Raw genomic sequence first — 13,450 nt, forward strand, 5'->3', positions numbered from 1 at the left:
CAACAAAATCAATCCAAACATCTCAAAGTGAAAATAAAGACTCGTCTAAATGACAGAAACAACATTATTTAACAAAATATGGCACAATCACCGATCAGCTAAATTAAAAATACACAAGGATACAAACTAGGGATGCACCCAAGTATGTAGGGCATTTCGGATAGTATGTATCCAAAATGCCTGGCTCTCCCATCCAAAAGGTTTGATTGATAGACCAGCTCACCAGCTCATGTTTGAAGATTTACACTTAATGATAGTGACCTCACTGTTGCCAGTTCAGCAACTTACTCACTATATTGAGCAACATTTCAGAAGAATTGGCAGGTTAGGCTTTTAAAAAGACTGGTAATCGGCCAGCAGCCAAAAAACTGCAATCATTAACACAAACCTGGAAAAACACAGCAGCGACTGTGCAACACAACTCTACCCACAAAGCAACCCTTGTATAAGGGTGAAAGTGTCATTACTCTACGTGTAAAACTCACTGAACCAGCTGCCAAAGACGAGGAAGAATAAAGTTTATTTCATGAAGCCAAAAACCTGAAATAGTTTCAAGCATATCTCTCAGAAAGAGGCCTTGCTGTTGATCTACTTTGCAAAGATTTCCTGTGAAACAGTTTTTAGCAAACTGATCATCTGCTGCTTATTCAATGCAAATATTGCTTTTTACATTTGTTCAAATATACATTGTTGAAGTCCTTATAGACCCTGGTTTTTGCTTCTTAACGGCTTCAGTTAATTTTTGTTATTACTCTGCAGCCTTCCTGCAATGTCAGATAAAACTAGGCGGTATTCCTGTGGGGTGCAGCTAATTTATTTATTCAAACATCAAGAGGGGATGCTGAAATTATGCAGAAATGATAAAACATACCTTGGTTATTTTAGATTTGTTTGTAGCCCATAGTTTCTCTGTTTCTTATCACACCAAAGGAACTGCATGTGGTGCAAGTTTTCAGAAGCAGGAGCAATTTGCATAAAATGGGTATAACATTATGACCACTGACAAGTGAAGGGAATCATGCATTTTGTCATGGCACCTGTTAGAGAGCAGGTGAACATTTTGACCTCAAAGTTCATATATTAGAAGGTTTGTAGATTTAAATGAGTTTGACGAGGTACGAATTATGCAGCGTTTGGTGGTTATCAAAAATTCAAAACAATTTCATGAAAGCTAATTTCAGCTGAAACGTGAATTACATCTTTCCACTGAGTTAATAACTGCATTCACAAAAAAGTACATTTTTCTCAATGCTAATATTTATTGAAAGATAAAGTTTATTTTTATCTACTGTTGTATTTTATCTTTTGTCTTTAAAATACAACAACAGTCCTAGAAAAAAAAAAAAGACTTTAGATTTTGGGCTTTCTTTGGCCAATTAGGAGTTCAATTTGTTTTATTTTTAAAGCTAAAAAAACCTCACAAATGGTGAACATGACTGAAAAACGTAGGAGGTGGGAGTTGTTTTACCAGCTGCTGTGGATTGGCAGATATGAGCAAAATGTGGGACAGGCAGAGTTGCAGACTTTGATAAGAACAGACATGTACAAGCCTCTCTGCGGCCTCCATGTCTACTGTGAGCAAAAGCCACGTTTGCTGTGCCCACAATAGTTGTTACATTGTGCAAATACCTTGCTGGGTCTGTGATGTCTCCTCATCTGGAAAACAGATTCAGTTCAGCCATCTTGAGGTTGCATCCAAATAATGTGGTCACTTAGTGCAAATAAACCGTAAGATTAAACTCTAAATGAGCCACATATTTAAAACAAATGATATTAATAGACATAATTGCTGGTTACATTACAGCCACATAATGATCAGAGTGTGTGGTATCTGACAGCTGAGTGATTACAAATGAGCAAAACATGCAGCAATTAGCAATCAGTGAGAAATGTGTCCTGCTGAGGAAACACGATGGATTGACCAGCAACAAAACAAACAAGACAAAAGAAAAGCAGCTGTTAAAAAATATAAAGTAGAAAGCAAATAAATTAATTACTATTTCAATACTTAAATTATATTTGCTTCTTAACTGTAAAGGCAAAAGAGAGAAACACAAATAATAAAACTCAAACAAAATCCCGACATTTTTTGTAACTTGACCATCATACAGCTCAAAATTACCAATCAAGTTTGTTTTATATTTTTTATTTTGATGAGTTTAAACTTGACTGACAACAGGAAAACAGAACAAGCACAGAGAGAAGATTAGATGATGTAATCACTATCATATTCTACTTTCTGACGCAGACTTTCACAGAAATAAAAAGGTTTGGAGCGTGTCATGTTAATATCTTCGAATCTCTTCAACACGAATCAGTCAAAACCGTGGTCACAACCTTTTTCGCATCCTTAAACCTTTCCTCTCCTCATGTGAAGAGATGCAGTTTCTTTTGCCAGGTTCTCTTGTTGAAGGAGAAATGAAATAAATTCCCCGGAGGAGTCAGCAGATCCAAACTCGTCTGTTTGTGTATTTACTGTCAAGAAAAAAAAAACATCCTAAAGTGACATTCAACACATCACAAACTGACAACAAGAAGGTCGGAGACAGGAGGCAGAGAGGGAATTTATATGTTTTTATCTCTGAATACTACAGGTGCAGGAGGCGGAGAGGCTAAAGAACCAGTTTGAGCCAGTTCTTTAATTCAGAGTAAAGAGATGTAAACGGAGCAGAAACGCGGTGACCTCGGCTCCAGTTTAGACACGACTGCAAACCCCAGATGCTTCGACACCCACAATTTGATTTGGTGTTTGTTGGGGTTTTGTGTCTGGTTGCTTATTATTGTTAGAAAGACCTTAACAGATTCAGTTAATTTGACATATTTAGTGTTTTTTTTTATTATTCCTTTGTTTTTTAGTTAGACTATTTTCCTTTGGTTTGCAGATGCTTTCTATTTAGTCTAGCTCTCTCTGTGTTAACTAGTTGCTGCAAGTTATCAAGTTATCAGTAATGAGTTGATCGAACATTGATTGATCTCATTGATCGACTACGTATTAATTGATAAGCAGCCATTTTCTCTTGTATCAAGAGGGACGACTGTCTTTCCATAACACTGAAATACTGTCTGAATAAATAGAAAATTGTGGTTTTTCTGACATTATTAAATTTAGACATATTTATAAAATGTAAAGCAGTCCTGTGATTTTTCTTTGTCATGCTATTCGCTTCTCTGTCATATTATTCTCGCTGCTCTGCGGCTGAATGAGTGCTGTTAAGTTGAAACGGAAGAGGCTTGTTGAGTATTTCTATTTCATAATGAAACTGCATAAAGTGCATCTTGCACCCTAAATCGGACCCTGTTTGGAGTCCATCTCTATGTCCCGTTTTGAGATGATCTGACCGTCTTTGTTCTCTATCAACTGGCTCCGCTTAAGGATGACCTCTGCTGGATGGAGGCCAAACTGCAACACGAAAAGAAGGTCTAAGCGGACGTTAATCAACTGAAACTAATTTTCATCTCTTCTGCAGTTGGTTCCTCCAACACATACAGCGAGTTTCCTCCCTGCACTGACTCAGCTGTATGCTTACATAGATTCCCCTGTTCTCACTAAGGGTATGCCTCTTCAGAGCTGTGTGTAAGTACAGCAGCATGGTGCTATATCACAGCAGACTGTGGAGCTGATGTGGCTGTCAGTTTGAATTAGACACAATCCTCTTTGATCAGAGGTGAGCGGCCTGCCTGGAGAAGGTTCAGAAGAGGAGGAGGGGGTTAGAGCGAGGAAATGTTGGGGCTCGCAGTGAAGGGCAGCGATGGAAGACAGGTGGAGGGGTCAGAGGGCAATGGCCGGTGTGGTGGAGGTCAGGAGAAGAGATGTGGGTGACTGGACATTTACAGAACTGATTGGTTGATAGAAGCTGAGGTTAAGGGTCAGAGAACCGTAACATGTAACGCTGATGTTTGGACACCAAACTCAAAATATCGGTTCTGTGTCTGGATTGCTGGTGCAGCATTTCCAAATTCAGGTTTTTATAAGTCCAATTAATCTGCATCCAATCTCAACAACTACAAATAATTTATAACTTTACACTTCACCCATTCAACACCAGATACACGACCTTCTAGGCAAATATCATTATTTTATCATTTGAGATGCCAGGCCTCGTTTCCAAAAGTAAACTTCTTAGTTGAATGAAAATAATTTTAAATCTGATTCTGCAAGCGAAATGAAGAATATTATCAGTTAGTTACCAGTTTTGTCAGGTATCATTATGACTAAATGTTTAAAGTTCTCCAGAGTGTGAGAGGACGTTGCCTCATTTCTGAAGCCTTGAACTTGTAAACAGAATTAATGCTTTTCTCAGAAATGTTGCTAATAATTAAGCCATTGAACATATTTTTTACAATTTCTTTATCAAAACAGTCAAAAGGAAAAAGTTTGTTTTGCTGACAGAACCGGACGTGTCAGTTGTGCATTTTTGTGTTTATTCTTTACGGCGATGTTTGAAAAAGCTGTTTTGTTTGTTTCTTTAAAAGCTTAAATACTTGAGATAAAAGAAGCATTTTGACTACTTTCATATCAGGCTTTAATGGTTCTGACTCCTGAATCATTTTCTCTTTTTATATGTAAACATCTCCTCAATATTTAATTAACTGTCGTCAGCGTGTCTGTACCGGTTTACCCCATCCTTTCCCCTTACAGACACAGAGACAGCTGCTCTTAATAAAAGTCAAGCTTGGTTTTTAAAACCTCTAAGCCCCGCGGCTTTTCCTGCCGTCGGCCCCAAGGCTTCGCCTTCTCTGAGGCCGGGCATTAAAATGCTGCTGGCTGCTCTTCTCGGCCGCCAGAGCTGCAGAAGTCAGACGTTGTTAGTAAAGCCAGAAAAAAATTTGCTGGGAAGCATATTGTCCAGCTAACATCACTTCAAACAAAACGTATACTGTTTATGAAGGAGATATTGTGATACAAAGTAGCTTTGAAGGTAGAAAGTGTAAGACAATTGTTACCAAAGTGAGGCTCAGAGGCCTGTTGCGAACCATGTACTGGTTTTGTGCAGCACATGATTTCTGCAAAAGTGATAACAATTTAACTTTATATTTTTAATCAGGGGAAAATTATTACACACAAGAGTTGATTGACCAGGCTTTTTGGACCACGTCCATCCATCAGGCACTGAGCCACCCAGATGTGCTTTTAAGGAATTTATTAAGCTTTGCTCCTAAACAACCTAAATTATGCTTTTATTACCAAGATTTCACAGAAGCGATTACATTATTGAATTGTAAAAAAAAATAATTTTTACCTTTTGGATCTGGAAAAATTTACAGATCCCTTTACAAGAAATAAACGATTACTTATTTAATTAAATGATTACAGCTTAGTTTACTATTGAGCAGGTAAAATAAAAATACATGTTTTTGGCCTGCAAGTCCTTCTGATTTGACCACAAAAGGTTGTGGTGTAGGATGTTGGTGTTGAAGTCTGATGCATTCTGGTCTGATGATGTGAAAAATAAACGTGCATTCGGAGTTTGCACAGTCAGAGCAGCTCATGCCACGTTTATTGATTTTAAAACAGCTTCATTCGGTTCAAAATCAATAAAAAGTTCAGCTGAATTCAACCTGAGTCACAACAAAGAGCTCAGCTGTGATGCAAACAGTATTAAAGTACAATATGAAAACTTTATTGAGGCAAATATCATCACAAAGCTGAGAATATGTAAAAAAAAATGTTTTTTACATAAAGTCACATTGAGTATAGATCAAAAGGACGAGAGTTGCTTAATCTATGCATGATGCAACGTCTTTACACAGAGGATGCAATACGACCTGATGGAGTCTGTGCCCCAAAGTTTTTTACTTTAGTTTCTTAAATTATGGATATAAAAAGTGATTTATCAGTGAAAAGCGAAGAGAAAAGCACAAGAACTAAAGGCAGCAGTCAGAATGAAGAGCTCTGTTCCTTCAGTCCATCTCTGATTATTATAACGCTCTGATATTATTTTGACTCATAAGTGCAGCTGCAGCAGAGCAGAAAGAGTCAGAACGGACTGGAAACACTCTGTCTTTATTTTGTGAGTTAATGGCCTGTATTCATGAATACCTGCCGGGTCGGCGCTTTGCGATTTAGTGCCAGTCCAGAACTTACGAGAAGAGAAGAGAGAGAAAAGCCTTTTTAATGTTAACAGCAGATGCAGGCAGAATTAATTGCATCCACATGTCGGAAGCACAAATCCAGATACAAAGTCTTCATTTGTCTTATTGAAAACACACAAAAGGAAACAGTTTTCAGAGCTACTGTCTTCTGTAGGTAATTAGTCGCATTTGATTTTATATTTATTTTACTTATTAATTGGGGTTTGCTTTTTCTGAATGAAGTTTCTCCTCACACTTTCTTCAAATTAAACAAAATTGGTATCAAAATTTTGTGCTTATTGTTTTAAGGATATCAATAAATATTTCCAGAGGTCATCAAAGGTCAACCAGTCACCACATTCACAAAATCAAATCTGATAATTGTGAGAAGATGTTAAATATTATTTAAGTTTAAGAAGAATTGAACAACGTCTTAACAGTTTTTTTTTTTAACAGAACATTCGTGGTCATTATGTGGCCCAAAATGAAAAACAGTTTGACACTTCTGGCTCAGCGCAAACCATCTTCATGTGTTCAAATGGCCTAGTCAAAGTCCAGAGCACTTTTATTGAAATATCACATTGAAAAGCCAATAACAACATTGAAATGTGTGGTTTGGATGTAACACAAGGTGAAAAAGGTGAAGGGGGAGTAAATACATTTGCAATGCTGTGTTTAGCTGTGGCGACACTGAAGGGAAGTGAGGTTCATTTCCCCTCAGCGTAGGTCACTGAGCCGCACACCGGAACCTGAACGGCATGCTGGGAAATCAATCTGAGCAGGAAAACAGTCAGTATGGATTCACTTACACATAAACATCCTGAAACAAACAAATCCCACCCGGTTTCTGCTCCTGAGCAGAAACAGCCTCAGCTCTGTCGCTAAATATCTTCACAGCTTCAACCTGCAGATGATTACATCCTCACAGCTTCTCTTTGCGCAATTATCAGGAGCGGCAATCTGACTCAAAGGCATGCAGCTTGACTCCGGCGTCCCCTCACACCTGCAATCATTCGCAGAAAGAACAGAAAGAAATCTGTGACCAGGATGAAGTATTATTATTCCTCGCTTTTTGTGGCGGAGAATAAACGATTGTGTGTTTGAGTCGTCAGAGTTTATCTGCAGAGCAGAGCAGCAGGATAACGTGGTTTCTGAGAGCTGTGCTCCACTGCAGCTGGGTTAACATGTGTGTGTGTGCGCGTGTGCATGTGTGTGTTAGATTGAGTGCAGCGAGACACAGGTGTATTAAATTGGGTCAGCGTTTTCATTTCCCAGGGTGAGCACACAAACACACATTAACACCATTCACTGTGAACCCCTGACGTAAACACGCCTCCACACCTACACACACATACAATCCACATCAGCTCACACTCCGCTGATAAGTCGGATTAGGAGTTATTTTTTGCATCGAGACAAAGATTCCTCCTGAATCAGAGAGCAGAAGAGGAAAGGCGGTTGTTCCTCGGCCCAACATGTGTGTCTCTGTTTGTGTTGAGTGTGTGTGAGGAAGCTGTGTTCACACACAGTTCAAACCTCCGGAGAGCCAAAGTCAGAGAAAGGTCGCTTCCCATCAAAGACGCTCCGGCTTCCATCAAAAAAAGCCAGCGAAGTTTTCAGCTGTGCGCCCATTTTTATGGTGACCGCCCTTCCTCATGTTTACCTCCGCATGACTGAACTCCATCATGAAAGCCGCTCCATGACAGCAGCAGCAACAATGGAGGAAAGCAGCGGGAATGTACAGTACAGCGAAGCTGAACAAATATCAAAGAAGACAAAGAAAAATAGCCGAGAGAGACTCAAAGCGGCACAAAGTTGGATGTTGCCAGACAGTGGAAACCTGGTCGATTCACGCTGGCGACACTTCATCAGCCTGCAGTTTGATTCTGCATGAAAAAAATACAGCTTTGGAGTCTGTTTTGAATAAAAGAAACGGCGCAGACATGAGCATAAGGATCTAAAAGGACGTGAAGCTGTAGCTGCTGACATGCACACAATGCAGGCATAATTAGACTATTAGAAACATATAAATGCAGCTAATTAGCTGAATATATAATCATAATCTCTGTTTTTTTGTAGTAGATGGTTGCACAAGTCTGATTTATGTTTATTCATGCAAAGCAGTTCTTATGCAAATGAAAAGATTAAAATTCAAACGACACGTTTGTCAGTGAAGGAATAAAATGATGACGTTCCCTTTTATTGCTGTTTTGGTTTGATGCACTGAGTCACAGGTTTTCAGAGTCAGTGTGAGAATTTTCGACACATCAATCACCTCTAATACAGAAACATTCATCTGAGGTTCAGGATCAATCGATAATGATCTGCTACAGCACAAAAATGCTGAATTGACTTAAAGTGTTTCTTTTTTTTTACATAGATGTACTGAATTACAAATCCATTTGATAAAGCACACTTATAGCTTGACAAAACATGTAAAATCAACTCAGCTTTAATTTGTTCAATCAATTCAGTTAGGAGTTTAACAGTCAATGTAAAATAAATAATAAGGAAACTGAGAAAATCAGTAGATTCCCTACATTGGTCAAACATGTAAAATTAAAGTACTAAAGAAATGCAATTAGGAATTGTAAATATAATGCAAAATAAATGAGCGTTGGATCATCTTATAGTCCAGAAAATCAGACTAAAAATGATCCCGAACTATCCAATTTAGTTGTAAGAAGGTAGCAGGGTTTTTTTTTTTTTTTTTTTTTGCAGAAAAGTCACCGAAAGAAAAAAAAAGAGCAAGAAGTGCGTGATGTAAGAGCAGGAGTTTAACTGAAATATGTCGGTACAGGAAATAGAGCGGAGAGCGAATGGAGGTGGAAGTTATCATTAAAGAAATACTGGAGAGTTTCAGAGCGATGAAGACCAGAAACAAAATAATAAAATGGTGTAAAGTTGCTCCAGAGCAAAGAAAGCAGCTAATTTGACTTTCCAAATTCTGCAGATGAGATCCAGTTGTTTTCCAAGGAATCTGATTTCTATGCAGTTTACAAGAAAAAATTGACATAATATTAAAGTGCAGGTGCTTGCATGCTCCTAAATCTTATCTTTAGGAGGATCAAATCCATCAGTCTTTTTCTTCATTTTTGGTTTTCCTACTTTGAGGTCGTCACAGCGAATCATCTGTCTCCATTTAGCCCCGCCCTCTGGTCCTCCACCCTCACACCAACGAACTGCATGACCTAAAACTAATAGGACATTGATTTTCATGATGGCTGGATGTAAACACACGACTGTAGCTGAAGCTTAGCAAACCAAACTTGATTGATGTCCAGCTGAAAAGCTTTGGTTTCAGAGCTGCTAAACCTCTGGAGGAGATAAGGAAAAGATATTTCTACTTACTTGCATAAGAAAGGAAATGTGAGCACAAAGGCAGGAGGAAAAAACTATCTAGCAGCTGCAGCAGTAGTAACTGAAGCATGGTCAGTGAAGCTCTACAATGAGGATTTTATGAGCCTTTGTTCATTTGAGTAATATGTGCCACTTTGTCTTGTCTCTGATCTCTTCTTCTCCCTAGAAATCGATCCTAGTCGATCATCCTGAAGGATGTTTTCTGAGAGGAGATCTACTGAAGGAGCTGGAGCTCCAGAGTTTGTATGTTAAACATTTGTTTGACATCCGTGTCATTTTATTTTCATTTCTCTTCTCTCTCTTCATGTCTGCATCTAGAGGAGGAAAGGAGATTCTGGTCCAGGTCTTGGCCTGCTAAATGACCTTTGACATAAAGGTCAGTTTGATAGAGGAGACTGTCAGGTCAACATGACAGCTGCTTAAAGTTTCCTCCAGAATGGCTCACTTGATTAGCAAATCAGCTAACAGTAATAATAATGATTGTAATCCAGTTTGTGACATACATCCACCTTAATACAGCTACAAAATCACTTCATGTAGCGCAAAAATGTTACATCGAAAGGATTTTTTTATTTATTATTTTTTTGGGTTTAGTTTAATAAACTGAAATGTAGAGGTGTGTTGGTTTTGTATTTGTTTTTTACTTATTTATTTTATGATACTAAAAACTGAAAACTTGTGCACTGTATTGTATTTTTTAAATACAATTGTTTGTCAGTATTGTGAAGTGTGTCAGTAGGTGCATAGGTTCTATTATCTATTCATTATAATCTGTTTGAATGGCTGTAATAAACAACATTTTGGCATCAAAATGATTTGAACCAAAATCTTCTTATTGCACAGAAACCAACTGCTCCTCCATGCAACAGCTGAGAAAAATTATTTATGGCCAAAAATCTGACACCCATACTTTGTGAGACGCATAATTACAACAGTGAAATGCCGTTCTGTTCTGTTCTGTTCGTTCCTCAAATGCGTCACACTTACCTTATTCATCCATTTCTCGCTGCAGCGGGGTCACCTCATCCTGTTTGCTTTTTCTAGTTTGGCATCAAATCTGCCAATTAGAGTGAATTTACCTCGACAGGGAAGCAAAACGCTGTGCTGTTGTTGGAGGGGGATATGAAGACTGTAACACACACACATACACACCTGTTAGACGATGTCTGTCAGCATTCAGTGACACAGCAGGCCCGCAGTATTCACACCTGTCTGGATCACTCAACACAGAAACAGAGCAGAAGCTGCACTGGTGAGGAGGATTCATCATTTTGTCTAAACAGAAGCGGCGTGACGAACAGTTCAGGTTTGGCTTCGGTGTGTCTGTATGGGAACCGTCAGCTGAGCTGTCTGGGGTTTTTCTCCTCCACATGAAGACATTTGAGCCTGGAGATCTTATGACACATCTGCCAACAACTCATGTGTTTTCCAAGAGCTTTTCTTGGAACTGTGGATTCCCTTTAAAGGAAACCGTCACCTGTGCTCTTTGGTAGTTTGGTGATGAATTTCACAAAGTGTCAAAAGCGACTCCTACTTATTCCTCCTGCCTCCAAATAAACTAAAGTTGCTTTTTTTAAAAAATTTGTTTTCTTGCTGCATATTCTGAAAAAACAAAATCCAATAGCTTTTACTGTCACTTTCCACAGGTGTCCGAAAGAAAAAATAGAGATCATTCATCAACATGTGAGCCTGAGTCCTGCAACAACTGTGGCCTCTGAAGGCCTTTAAGTCTCGTATGGAGTGAGAGACAGAGAGAAACAGCTGCACGCTGATGAATGCCCCGTATTCTTTCCACAGGAAGCAGGTTCATCTGTCACCACTGATGCAACCCTTCCAGTCTCGCCATTCAAAACACACGCAGGCGCTAACGCCGCTTCTCTTTCTGCCATTATACTCCCAGCTGGTCTCTGCAACAAATGCTCCTTTGATGCATCTTCCCGGGGGCCAACGCCAGCATCACCACCCTCCTCCTCCTCTGCTCTTCCTCACTACTCGCTTCCTGCATAACATTAAAGTCACTTCCAGCAGCCCCTTCATAAGCTGTTGCTCCCCATCGACCCATTCAGAGGCGGCTCCGTCCTCCAGCAATGAGAGAGGAAGACATCCTGTCGTTCCTGCAGAGGAGCCAGCATGAGCCGCAATCAGATATCCATTTCCAACCATTTAGATTATTTGTCTTTACTAAATACGGATAAAATAAGTGCAAATGCAAAAGATCTGGATTTCCATGTTGATAAATTGTGCAATTTGGCTTCATGCAAGGGCAGCAACACATAGTGGTGCCACTCAAAAGTCTGTGAAAAAAACATATTGTTGTCACCCACAGGGTTTGTGAAAAAAAGAACACATCTTTTTACAACATCCATATGTTGTTTTATATTTTTCTTTATTTTTTATTTTAAAATTTTCTTATTGCTATATTTTCAAAAATTAAATCAATTCTATTTTATTTCAAAAAATGTAATTATTTTTTATTTAAAGAAATTTAACGGTTGAGATTGTAAAAACTTTAATAATTTAGAAAAAAAACCCATACAAATAAAATATTTTGATGGTGTTTTTGACATTGTGTAAAAATGGTCTGGATTAATTAATATCCAGAAAATCAATGATTTTCTGCCACGGTGTCTGGAATCCAGACACTTATTAATCTGGATCTCCTTTACTTCCTCAGGTGGATGTTCGTTTCCCTCAACTTTCCAGTAAAATCATCATTTTCACAAAGTGAAATATAAAATTACCCCCTAAAGAATATTTAGATGCAGTAAATCTCATTAACCCACAGTGGAGATTATATGTGTTTATCAGGGAAAATGAGAAACAACACTTCACATCCAGCTGGCGGATCCACAGGAGGAAAATCCACAGCCCAGATTAGAGTGAACATACATACCTTTACTCATTTCCCGATGATAGGATTAAGCTTCTGTTTTGGGTCTTTCGTCCTCGCAGGTTGTTTGGACGGCAGCAGCATTAGAGATTTTCAGGTTTTACACGTCTGTTCTTACCTTTCTGGAAGATTAGAGGCTGTCTCCTGCACCAGGCAGGATGCTATTTGGGTAACAAACCATGAAATCCAGTCATGATTATGGATGTCAAACATGTGCTATTGATCGCTACCTTCCCTTTTTAGCATAGGGGCCTCAGACAGAAAGGATTATATCAATATATTTCCGTTTGTTTCTTTGACCTTTTGAGGCCTGACCATGTAAAGTGTATTCAGTGTTTGATGAATGGGGCGACACAGAATTCAGCTTCAAGTATCTTTATTATTGACAGAATCACAATTTATTAAAAAGACTTGGAGAATGAATGAAATGATAAATCATCAGATTATTCAGAGGAATCTGAGCTTCTGTTTAAAATTTGATCAGGTTACAGATACTCTGAGATTCTTTCTGTTTCTGATGTTTGCATGCGCAGAGCCTTGCAGGCTTGAATTTTTTCCACAATCTGTCACTTTATAACCACAAACTTCAATGGATTTTATGCAAAATTCCAACATAAAGTATAGTTTTGTTTTGTGTGGTAAACTGACCCACATTTTTGCTATTTTTTTTTCAAGAAAATCCAACAAAAATAGATTAATCAATACTTGATAGAAGCACCTTAGTCTGCAAACACAGCTTCAAGCCTCAGATCCTGAGTCGGTTGGTTCTGCAGGAGGTTTCTTCCTATTGAAAGGTGTTTCTCTTTCACTGATTGCATTATGGTTGATGATTGAATAACTTTAAGGTTACAGAGTTAAAAAGTGAATCTGGCATCAGTGATTACAGAGCAGAAGTTTGTCATTTAGCACTTTTTATGTTGTTGTAATTTTATGAGTTTGTACAGTAAATGCAGGTTAAATGGGGACTTTCAATGTAATTTTTATGATAAGAGTTTTATTAGCTCACCTGTTCAAGGACTACAGATGGAAACTAGCTTAAGCAAAATCTTGTACAAAGCATCTTTTATTAAAGTTTTTAGCACATTGTCGCCCGTTTTAAATAAATGAAACTAAGTAATACAAAGGTCC

The sequence above is a fragment of the Poeciliopsis prolifica genome, unplaced genomic scaffold (assembly GCF_027474105.1).
Source record: "Poeciliopsis prolifica strain line A6 unplaced genomic scaffold, Auburn_PproV2 SCAFFOLD037, whole genome shotgun sequence".
Taxonomy (NCBI): Eukaryota; Metazoa; Chordata; class Actinopteri; order Cyprinodontiformes; family Poeciliidae; genus Poeciliopsis; species Poeciliopsis prolifica.